Here is a 13337-nt window from a genome sequence, read left to right on the forward strand (position 1 = left end):
GAACCCGTTGAAATAATGGATCGTGAAGTTAAAAGACTTAAACAAAACAAGATACCAATTGTTAAGGTTCGATGGAATGCTCGTAGAGGACCCGAGTTCACCTGGGAATGAGAAGATCAGATGAAGAAGAAATACTCACACTTATTTCCAGAAGATACGTCAACACCTCCAACTACTTAAAATTTCGGGACGAAATTTATTTAACGGGTAGGTACTGTAGTGACCCGAACTTTTCCATGTTTATATATATTAAATAAAATTGATTTTTACATGATTAAGTGTTTCCAATATGTTAAGCAATCAAACTTGTTAAGACTTGATTAATTGAAATAGGTTTCATATAGACAATTGACCACCCAAATTGACCGGTGATTCACGAACGTTAAGACTTGTAAAAACTATATAATGACATATATATGATTATATATATATTTAACATGATATTATGATAAGTATGTATCTCATTAGGTATTTTAACAATGAGTTATATACATAAAATTGAGTTTATTGATTTAAGAAACTCGAAACGATATATATAACGATTATCGTTATAACAACGTCTTACTAAATACATATGAATCATATTAAGATATTGATACACTATGTTTAATCATGATAAATGATAAGTAAACATGTCATTATGTATATTAACAATGAACTACGTATGTAACAAGACTACTAACTTAAGGATTTTGAAACGAGACATATATGTAACGATTATCGTTGTAACGACATTTAAATGTATATATATCATATTAAGATATATTAATATATCATAATATCATGATAATATAATAATTTAACATCTCATTAGATATAATAAACACTAGGTTAACAACATTTAACAAGATCGTTAACTTAAAAGTTTCAAATCAACATTTACATGTAACGGCTAACGATGACTTAACGACTCAGTTAAAATGTATATACATGTAGTGTTTTAATATGTATCTATACATTTTTGAAAGACTTCAAGACACTTATAAAAGTACTTCTACTTGACAAAAATGCTTACAATTACATCCTCGTTCAGTTTCACCAACAATTCCACTCGTATACACCCGTATTCGTACTCGTACAATATACAGCTTTTAGATGTATGTACTAATAGTATATACACTCAATTATCTGATCTTAGCAGCCCTAAATGACTCATCATCCATTATAGCAACATGTAGGGATCATCCTTTGTTATTTACCATGAATGATTAAGCTAAATTACAAACTAATGAATCCTTTATCTACACCTAAAGTTCACGTGAACTTTCATCACCACAAACACATTTTCATTCAACTTACTTGCAGCAAATTACTCTCTCTCAATTACTCTCTTAGTGATCTAAGTGTTCTTCATCTTGTTCTTCATAATCTAGCTCAATCTAGTTCAATCTAGGTAACCTAGATCAACAAACAAAACCACTACTCAAGAACACACCAACAACACTTCCAAGTTTTCTAGCTTACTTCCAATCTGTAAAGTGATCATCTAATCTCAAGAAATCTTTCTTATTTACAGTAAGATATCTTTCTAATACAAGGTAATACTCATATTCAAACTTTGGTTCAATTTCTATAACTATAACAATCTTATTTCAAGTGATGATCTTACTTGAACTTGTTTTTGTGTCATGATTCTGCTTCAAGAACTTTCAAGCTATCCAAGGATCCTTTGAAGCTAGATCCATTTTTATCATTTCCAGTAGCTTTATCCATAAAACTTGAGGTAGTAATGATGTTCATAACATCATTCAATTCATACATTTAAAGCTATCTTATTCGAAGGTTTAAACTTGAAATCACTAGAACAAAGTTTAGTTAATTCTAAACTTGTTCGCAAACAAAAGTTAATCCATCTAACTTGACTTTTAAAATCAACTAAACACATGTTCTATATCTATATGATATGCTAACTTAATGATTTAAAACCGGAAAACAAGAAAAAACACCGTAAAACCGGATATACGCCGTCGTAGTAACACCGCGGGCTGTTTTGGGTTAGTTAATTAAAAACTATGATAAACTTTGATTTAAAAGTTGTTCTTATGGGAAAATGATTTTTCGTATGAACATGAAACTATATCTAAAAATCATGGTTAAACTCAAAGTGGAAGTATGTTTTTCAAAATGGTCATCAAGACGTCGTTCTTTCGACTGAAATAACTACCTCTTACAAAAATGACTTGTAACTTATATTTACAACTATAAACCTATAATTTTTATTTTTAGATTCATAAAATAGAGTTCAATATGAAACCATAACAATTTGATTCACTCAAAACGGATTTAAAACGAAGAAGTTATGGGTAAAACAAGATTGGATATTTTTTTTATTGTTGTAGCTACGGGAAATATTGTAACAATTCTATATAAATCATATCCTAGCTAACTTATATTTTATTACAAGTATTCTAATATATTATGTAATCTTAGGATACAATAGACACGTATGCAAATATTTTGACATATCATATCGACCCATGTATATATATTATTTGGAACAACCATAGACACTCTATATGCAGTAATGTTGGAGTTAGCTATACAGGGTTGAGGTTGATTCCAAAAATATATATACTTTGAGTTGTGATCTAGCCTGAGACGTGTGATAATGCTAAAAATGAACATATATTTCATAGCATTATTCCTCAAGAAAGACAAGCTTTTAGTTGCAATTGTTCTATTTACAAGTGATATTCGTTTAAATAATAAAAGGTGAAGACAAATGACAGATTCGACGAATTGAAGACGCAAACAACCAAAAAGCTCAAAAGTACAAAAGACAATCAAAGAGGTTCCAATTATTGATAAGAAACGTCTCGAAATTACAAGAGTACAAGATTCAAAACGCAAAGTACAAGATATTAAATTGTACGCAAGGACGTTCGAAAATCCGGAACCGGGACCAGAGTCAACTCTCAACGCTCGATGCAACGGACTAAAAATTACAAGTTAACAATGTATATAAATATAATATAATATATAATTAATTATATAAATTATATATATATATATATATATATATTATATTTATATAATAAACCGTCGGTAAACAAAGAGCCAAAATGGAGTGAGCTGTAATTACAAACTCCGCAACTCGCGGAGTTTGAAGAAGGAATGGGCCGCGAGTCGCGGAGCCCCAAAAACTGAAACTTCCTTTAAAGCCCAACGAATTCTGATCATTTTATGATCCAATATCCATCAATCTCTCTATCTATATACGTAATATTTATATTTATAATTTATATTTTAATTTTAATTTTAATCCTAATAATAAGGGTATGTTAGCGAATGTTGTAAGGGTGTAAGTCGAAATTCTGTCCGTGTAACGCTACGCTATTTTTAATCATTGTAAGTTATGTTCAACCTTTTTAATTTAATGTCTCGTAGCTAAGTTATTATTATGATTATTTAATACCGAAGTAATCATGATGTTGGGCTAATTACTAAAATTGGGTAATTGGGCTTTGTACCATAATTGGGGTTTGGATAAAAGAACGACACTTATGGAAATTAGACTATGGGCTATTAATGGGTTTTATATTAACTAAACAATACCTTGTTAATTTAATATACAAACTTATAATTCGACGTATTTATATATAACCACATACGCTTGACTGGGTACGGTGGCGGGATATCTATAAATACCAATAATTATTCATTTTACCGGATACGGAACTGCATTAATAGTTAATAGACTTGTTGAAACAGGGGTGAATTACATTCAAGGGTAATTGGTGTAATTGTTAACAAAGTAGTAAAACCTTGGTTTACACGCAGTCGATAACCTGGTGTATTCATTAAACAAAGTATTAAAACCTTGTTACAATTCGAACCCCCAATTAGTTGGAATATTTTACTTCGGGTATAAGGATAATTTGACGAGGACACTCGCACTTTATATTTATGACTGATGGACTGTTATGGACAAAAACCAGACGGACATATTAAATAATCCAGGACAAAGGACAATTAACCCATGAGCATAAAACTAAAATCAACACGTCAAACATCATGATTACGGAAGTTTAAATAAGCATAATTATTTTATTTCATATTTTATTTCCTTTATTTTATATTTAATTGCACTTCTAATTATCGCATTTTATTTATTGTTATTGTATTTAATTACACTTTAATTTTCGTACTTTTTAATTATCGCAAGTTTATTTTATTGCACTTTTATTTATCGCAATTTCATTATCGTTATTTCCTTTACGCTTTAATTTAAGTCTTGTATTTAATTATTATTTTACATTTGGTTTTAACTGCGACTAAAGTTTTAAAATCGACAAACCGGTCATTAAACGGTAAAAACCCCCCTTTATAATAATAATATTACTTATATATATATTTGTATTTTTATAAAAGTAAACTAATATAGCGTTAAGCTTTGTTTAAAGATTTTCCCTGTGGAACGAACCGGACTTACTAAAAACTACACTAATGTACGATTAGGTACACTACCTATAAGTGTTGTAGCAAGGTTTAAGTATATTCATTCTATAAATAAATAAATATCTTGTGTAAAATTGTATCGTATTTAATAGTATTTCCTGCTAAAATTTAAAAGCTATTTTATATACACCTCGCATAATATCAAGTATTTTTGGCGCCGCTGCCGGGGACCAATCTAGCTTAAAATCCGGAAGCGCAACGCTACATAAAAAAAAGATTTTTTTAGTTTACTTTTATTAAAATTTACTTTTGTAAAAATACGTTTTTAATTATTCGAAAATATAAAAAGAAAAACAAAAATTTATATATTTTTAAGATTTTATTAAATATTTAAGTTTTATAAAGTTTCTTTATTTTTATTTTATAAAAATATAAGTTTTTATTATATAAATATTTTAGATTTTAAAACAGAAAACAGAATAAAAAAAAACGCGTCGAATTTTAAACTGTACCTGAGTTAAAAATTGGAACCCCGCGACTCGCGGAGTTTGCAGCCTCGAATACCGCGACTCGCGGAGACACTCTGACACATGTGACAGAACCCTAATTTCGCATTAATTACAGATTTTATAATTATTATTATTAATAAACCCTAATTACTTAATTATTAATATAATTAGTTTAAGTTTTTAAATTAAATTGTATTTTAAATTTTAATTAGTTTTATTATAAATTGTATTAATAGTTTTATAAAATAAATAATATAAAAATAATATTTTTATAAAAATTGTACTTTTTACAACTTTTAGTTTATTTTTATATTTTGTCCCTTTTTAATCGATTTAGCGTAATATTAGTATTTTTAGCTCATATTTAGTTTTAAACTTAGTTTTTGCCATAGTTATTTTTACTTCTAGATTTTTAGGCTTTGCCGTAGAATTTCTTAAGTGCTTTTTCTTTAGACTAAGATTTAGGTACTTTAGAATTTTGCGACGCCTTTTTAAGTTTTAGTTTCTTTTTAAGTTATTTCCATTTGGGATTTAGTTTTTCCTGTAAGCTTTAATATTTTTAGACGACTTTTACCTATGTATCAATTATCATTCCAATTAGTAATCTCAATTTGCGATTATAATTTTAAGTTAGTTGTAGTAATAAGGTTAGGTTAGTCATGAAATGTCCCGTTCTTATTGATTAAAAACGTTCCATATTAATTGATTTCGTTGCGAGGTTTTGACCTCTATATGAGACGTTTTTCAAAGACTGCATTCATTTTTAAAACAAACCATAACCTTTATTTCATAAATAAAGGTTTAAAAAGCTTTACGTAGATTATCAAATAATGATAATCTAAAATATCCTGTTTACACACGACCATTACATAATGGTTTACAATACAAATATGTTACATCGAAATCAGTTTCTTGAATGCAGTTTTTACACAATATCATACAAACATGGACTCCAAATCTTGTCCTTATTTTAGTATGCAACAGCGGAAGCTCTTAATATTCACCTGAGAATAAACATGCTTTAAACGTCAACAAAAATGTTGGTGAGTTATAGGTTTAACCTATATATATCAAATCGTAACAATAGACCACAAGATTTCATATTTCAATACACATCCCATACATAGAGATAAAAATCATTCATATGGTGAACACCTGGTAACCGACAATAACAAGATGCATATATAAGAATATCCCCATCATTCCGGGACACCCTTCGGATATGATATAAATTTCGAAGTACTAAAGCATCCGGTACTTTGGATGGGGTTTGTTAGGCCCAATAGATCTATCTTTAGGATTCGCGTCAATTAGGGTGTCTGTTCCCTAATTCTTAGATTACCAGACTTAATAAAAAGGGGCATATTCGATTTCGATAATTCAACCATAGAATGTAGTTTCACGTACTTGTGTCTATTTTGTAAATCATTTATAAAACCTGCATGTATTCTCATCCCAAAAATATTAGATTTTAAAAGTGGGACTATAACTCACTTTCACAGATTTTTACTTCGTCGGGAAGTAAGACTTGGCCACTGTTGATTCACGAACCTATAACAATATATACATATATATTAAAGTATGTTCAAAATATATTTACAACACTTTTAATATATTTTTATGTTTTAAGTTTATTAAGTCAGCTGTCCTCGTTAGTAACCTATAACTAGTTGTCCACAGTTAGATGTACAGAAATAAATCGATAAATATTATGTTGAATCAATCCACGACCCAGTGTATACGTATCTCAGTATTGATCACAACTCAAACTATATATATTTTGGAATCAACCTCAACCCTGTATAGCTAACTCCAACATTCACATATAGAGTGTCTATGGTTGTTCCGAAATATATATAGATGTGTCGACATGATAGGTCGAAACATTATATACGTATCTATGGTATCTCAAGATTACATAATATACAATACAAGTTGATTAAGTTATGGTTGGAATAGATTTGTTACCAATTTTCACGTAGCTAAAATGAGAAAAATTATCCAATCTTGTTTTACCCATAACTTCTTCATTTTAAATCCGTTTTGAGTGAATCAAATTGCTATGATTTCATATTGAACTCTATTTTATGAATCTAAACAGAAAAAGTATAGGTTTATAGTCGGAAAAATAAGTTACAAGTCGTTTTTGTAAAGGTAGTCATTTCAGTCGAAAGAACGACGTCTAGATGACCATTTTAGAAAACATACTTCCACTTTGAGTTTAACCATAATTTTTGGATATAGTTTCATGTTCATAATAAAAATCATTTTCTCAGAATAACAACTTTTAAATCAAAGTTTATCATAGTTTTTAATTAACTAACCCAAAACAGCCCGCGGTGTTACTACGACGGCGTAAATCCGGTTTTACGGTGTTTTTCGTGTTTCCAGGTTTTAAATCATTAAGTTAGCATATCATATAGATATAGAACATGTGTTTAGTTGATTTTAAAAGTCAAGTTAGAAGGATTAACTTTTGTTTGCGAACAAGTTTAGAATTAACTAAACTATGTTCTAGTGATTACAAGTTTAAACCTTCGAATAAGATAGCTTTATATGTATGAATCGAATGATGTTATGAACATCATTACTACCTTAATTTCCTTGGATAAACCTACTGGAAAAGAGAAAAATGGATCTAGCTTCAATGGATCCTTGGATGGCTCGAAGTTCTTGAAGCAGAATCATGACACGAAAACAAGTTCAAGTAAGATCATCACTTGAAATAAGATTGTTATAGTTATAGAAATTGAACCAAAGTTTGAATATGATTATTACCTTGTATTAGAATGATAACCTACTGTAAGAAACAAAGATTTCTTGAGGTTGGATGATCACCTTACAAGATTGGAAGTGAGCTAGCAAACTTGAAAGTATTCTTGATTTTATGAAACTAGAACTTTTGGAATTTATGAAGAACACTTAGAACTTGAAGATAGAACTTGAGAGAGATCAATTAGATGAAGAAAATTGAAGAATGAAAGTGTTTTTAGGTGTTTTTGGTCGTTGGTGTATGGATTAGATATAAAGGATATGTAATTTTGTTTTCATGTAAATAAGTCATGAATGATTACTCATATTTTTGTAATTTTATGAGATATTTCATGCTAGTTGCCAAATGATGGTTCCCACATGTGTTAGGTGACTCACATGGGCTGCTAAGAGCTGATCATTGGAGTGTATATACCAATAGTACATACATCTAAAAGCTGTGTATTGTACGAGTACGAATACGGGTGCATACGAGTAGAATTGTTGATGAAACTGAACGAGGATGTAATTGTAAGCATTTTTGTTAAGTAGAAGTATTTTGATAAGTGTATTGAAGTCTTTCAAAAGTGTATAAATACATATTAAAACACTACATGTATATACATTTTAACTGAGTCGTTAAGTCATCGTTAGTCGTTACATGTAAGTGTTGTTTTGAAACCTTTAGGTTAACGATCTTGTTAAATGTTGTTAACCCAATGTTTATAATATCAAATGAGATTTTAAATTATTATATTATCATGATATTATCATGTATGAATATCTCTTAATATGATATATATACATTAAATGTCTTTACAACGATAATCGTTACATATATGTCTCGTTTAAAAATCATTAAGTTAGTAGTCTTGTTTTTACATATGTAGTTCAATGTTAATATAATTTATGATATGTTTTCTTATCATAGTTTCATGTTAACTATATATATATATATATATCCATATATATGTCATCATATAGTTTTTACAAGTTTTAATGTTCATGAATCACCGATCAACTTGGGTGGTCAATTGTCTATATGAAACATATTTCAATTAATCAAGTCTTAACAAGTTTGATTGCTTAACATGTTGGAAACATTTAATCATGTAAATATCAATCTCAATTAATATATATAAACATGGAAAAGTTCGGGTCACTACAGTACCTACCCGTTAAATAAATTTCGTCCCGAAATTTTAAGCTGTTGAAGGTGTTGACGAATCTTCTGGAAATAGATGCGGGTATTTCTTCTTCATCTGATATTCATGCTCCCAGGTGAACTCGAGTCCTCTACGAGCATTCCATCGAACCTTAACAATTGGTATCTTGTTTTGCTTAAGTCTTTTAACCTCACGATCCATTATTTCGACGGGTTCTTCGATGAATTGAAGTTTTTCGTTGATTTGGATTTCATCTAACGGAATAGTGAGATCTTCTTTAGCAAAACATTTCTTTAAATTCGAGACGTGGAAAGTGTTATGTACAACCGCGAGTTGTTGAGATAACTCTAGTCGGTAAGCTACTGGTCCGACACGATCAATAATCTTGAATGGTCCAATATACCTTGGATTTAATTTCCCTCGTTTACCAAATCGAACAACGCCTTTCCAAGGTGCAACTTTAAGCATGACCATCTCTCCAATTTCAAATTCTATATCTTTTCTTTTAATGTCAGCGTAGCTCTTTTGTCGACTTTGGGCGGTTTTCAACCGTTGTTGAATTTGGATGATCTTCTCGGTAGTTTCTTGTATAATCTCCGGACCCGTAATCTGTCTATCCCCCACTTCACTCCAACAAATCGGAGACCTGCACTTTCTACCATAAAGTGCTTCAAACGGCGCCATCTCAATGCTTGAATGGTAGCTGTTGTTGTAGGAAAATTCTGCTAACGGTAGATGTCGATCCCAACTGTTTCCGAAATCAATAACACATGCTCGTAGCATGTCTTCAAGCGTTTGTATCATCCTTTCACTCTGCCCATCAGTTTGTGGATGATAGGCAGTACTCATGTCTAGACGAGTTCCTAATGCTTGTTGTAATGTCTGCCAGAATCTTGAAATAAATCTGCCATCCCTATCAGAGATAATAGAGATTGGTATTCCATGTCTGGAGACGACTTCCTTCAAATACAGTCGTGCTAACTTCTCCATCTTGTCATCTTCTCTTATTGGTAGGAAGTGTGCTGATTTGGTGAGACGATCAACTATTACCCAAATAGTATCAAAACCACTTGCAGTCCTTGGCAATTTAGTAATGAAATCCATGGTAATGTTTTCCCATTTCCATTCTGGGATTTCGGGTTGTTGAAGTAGACCTGATGGTTTCTGATGCTCAGCTTTGACCTTAGAACACGTCAAACATTCTCCTACGTATTTAGCAACATCGGCTTTCATACCCGGCCACCAAAAATGTTTCTTGAGATCCTTGTACATCTTCCCCGTTCCAGGATGTATTGAGTATCTGGTTTTATGAGCTTCTCTAAGTACCATTTCTCTCATATCTCCAAATTTTGGTACCCAAATCCTTTCAGCCCTATACCGGGTTCCGTCTTCCCGAATATTAAGATGCTTCTCCGATCCTTTGGGTATTTCATCCTTTAAATTTCCCTCTTTTAAAACTCCTTGTTGCGCCTCCTTTATTTGAGTAGTAATGTTATTATGAATCATTATATTCATAGATTTTACTCGAATGGGTTCTCTGTCCTTCCTGCTCAAGGCATCGGCTACCACATTTGCCTTCCCCGGGTGGTAACGAATCTCAAAGTCGTAATCATTCAATAATTCAATCCACCTACGCTGCCTCATATTCAGTTGTTTCTGATTAAATATGTGTTGAAGACTTTTGTGGTCGGTATATATAATACTTTTGACCCCATATAAGTAGTGCCTCCAAGTCTTTAATGCAAAAACAACCGCGCCTAATTCCAAATCATGCGTCGTATAATTTTGTTCATGAATCTTCAATTGTCTAGACGCATAAGCAATCACCTTCGTTCGTTGCATTAATACACAACCGAGACCTTGCTTTGATGCATCACAATAAATCACAAAATCATCATTCCCTTCAGGCAATGACAATATAGGTGCCGTAGTTAGCTTTTTCTTCAATAACTGAAACGCTTTCTCTTGTTCATCATTCCATTCAAATTTCTTCCCTTTATGCGTTAATGCAGTCAAGGGTTTTGCTATTCTGGAAAAGTCTTGGATGAACCTTCTGTAGTAACCAGCTAGTCCTAAAAACTGGCGTATGTGTTTCGGAGTTTTCGGGGTTTCCCACTTTTCAACAGTTTCTATCTTTGCCGGATCCACCTTAATACCTTCTTTGTTCACTATGTGACCGAGGAATTGAACTTCTTCCAACCAAAATGCACACTTTGAAAACTTAGCGTACAATTCTTCCTTCCTCAATACTTCTAACACCTTTCTCAAATGTTCACCGTGTTCTTGGTCATTCTTTGAGTAAATAAGTATGTCATCAATGAAAACAATGACAAACTTGTCAAGGTATGGTCCACACACTCGGTTCATAAGGTCCATGAACACAGCTGGTGCATTAGTTAAACCAAACGGCATGACCATAAACTCGTAATGACCGTAACGTGTTCTGAAAGCAGTCTTTGGAATATCATCTTCTTTCACCCGCATTTGATGATACCCGGAACGTAAGTCAATCTTTGAATAAACAGACGAGCCTTGTAGTTGATCAAATAAGTCATCGATTCTCGGTAGTGGGTAGCGGTTCTTGATGGTAAGTTTGTTCAAATCTCGGTAGTCGATACACAACCTGAATGTACCATCTTTCTTCTTGACAAACAAAACAGGAGCTCCCCACGGTGATGTGCTTGGTCGAATGAAACCACGCTCTAAAAGTTCTTGTAATTGGCTTTGCAGTTCTTTCATCTCGCTGGGTGCGAGTCTGTAAGGAGCACGAGCTATTGGTGCAGCTCCTGGTACAAGATCTATTTGAAATTCAACGGATCGATGTGGGGGTAATCCCGGTAATTCTTTCGGAAATACATCGGGAAATTCTTTTGCAATGGGAACATCATTGATGCTCTTTTCTTCAGTTTGTACTTTCTCGACGTGTGCTAGAACAGCATAGCAACCTTTTCTTATTAGTTTTTGTGCCTTCAAATTACTAATAAGATGTAGCTTCGTGTTGCCCTTTTCTCCGTACACCATTAAGGGTTTTCCTTTTTCTCGTATAATGCGAATTGCATTTTTGTAACAAACGATCTCCGCTTTCACTTCTTTCAACCAGTCCATACCGATTATCACATCAAAACTCCCTAACTCTACTGGTATCAAATCAATCTTAAATGTTTCGCTAACCAGTTTAATTTCTCGATTCCGACATATATTATCTGCTGAAATTAATTTACCATTTGCTAATTCGAGTAAAAATTTACTATCCAAAGGTGTCAATGGACAACTTAATTTAGCACAAAAATCTCTACTCATATAGCTTCTATCCGCACCCGAATCAAATAAAACGTAAGCAGATTTATTGTCAATAAAAAACGTACCCGTAACAAGCTCCGGGTCTTCCTGTGCCTCTACCGCATTAATATTGAAAACTCTTCCACGGCCTTGTCCATTCGTGTTCTCCTGGTTCGGGCAATTTCTAATAATGTGGCCTGGTTTTCCACATTTATAACAAACTACATTGGCATAACTTGCTCCGACACTACTTGCTCCGCCATTACTCGTTCCGACACCATTTGTTCCTTTCGTTCTATTAACCCCTGGTCCGTAGACCTCACACTTCGCCGCGCTATGACCATTTCTTTTACACTTGTTGCAAAATTTGGTGCAGAACCCCGAGTGATTCTTTTCACACCTTTGGCATAGCTGCTTCTGATTGTTGTTGTTGTTGCGGTTATTATTGTTGTTGGGATGATTGTTGTAGTTGCTGTTGTTGTTGTTGTTGTTGTTGGGCCGTTTGTTGTAGTTGCGATTGATGTTGCGATTGTTGGGATAATTGTTGCGATTATTGTTGTAATTGCTGTTGTTGTTGTATTGGTGATTCTTATCACCGTTTTCCTCCCACTTTCTTTTGACTTGCTTCACATTGGCCTCTTCAGCAGTCTGTTCTTTAATTCTTTCTTCAATCTGGTTCACTAGTTTGTGAGCCATTCTACATGCCTGTTGTATGGAGGCGGGCTCGTGTGAACTTATATCTTCTTGGATTCTTTCCGGTAATCCTTTCACAAACGCGTCGATCTTCTCTTCCTCATCTTCGAATGCTCCCGGACACAATAGGCACAATTCTGTGAATCGTCTTTCGTACGTGGTAATATCAAATCCTTGGGTTCGTAACCCTCTAAGTTCTGTCTTGAGCTTATTGACCTCGGTTCTGGGACGGTACTTCTCGTTCATCAAGTGCTTGAATGCTGACCACGGTAGTGCGTACGCATCATCTTGTCCCACTTGCTCTAGATAGGTATTCCACCATGTTAACGCAGAACCTGTGAAGGTATGCGTAGCGTACTTCACTTTGTCCTCTTCAGTACACTTACTTATGGCAAACACCGATTCAACCTTCTCGGTCCACCGTTTCAATCCGATCGGTCCTTCGGTTCCATCAAATTCCAAAGGTTTGCAGGCAGTGAATTCTTTGTAGGTGCATCCTACACGATTTCCTGTACTGCTAGATCCAAGGTTATTGTTGGTA

Source organism: Rutidosis leptorrhynchoides, chromosome 6, assembly GCF_046630445.1.
Source record: "Rutidosis leptorrhynchoides isolate AG116_Rl617_1_P2 chromosome 6, CSIRO_AGI_Rlap_v1, whole genome shotgun sequence".
Classification (NCBI taxonomy): Eukaryota; Viridiplantae; Streptophyta; class Magnoliopsida; order Asterales; family Asteraceae; genus Rutidosis; species Rutidosis leptorrhynchoides.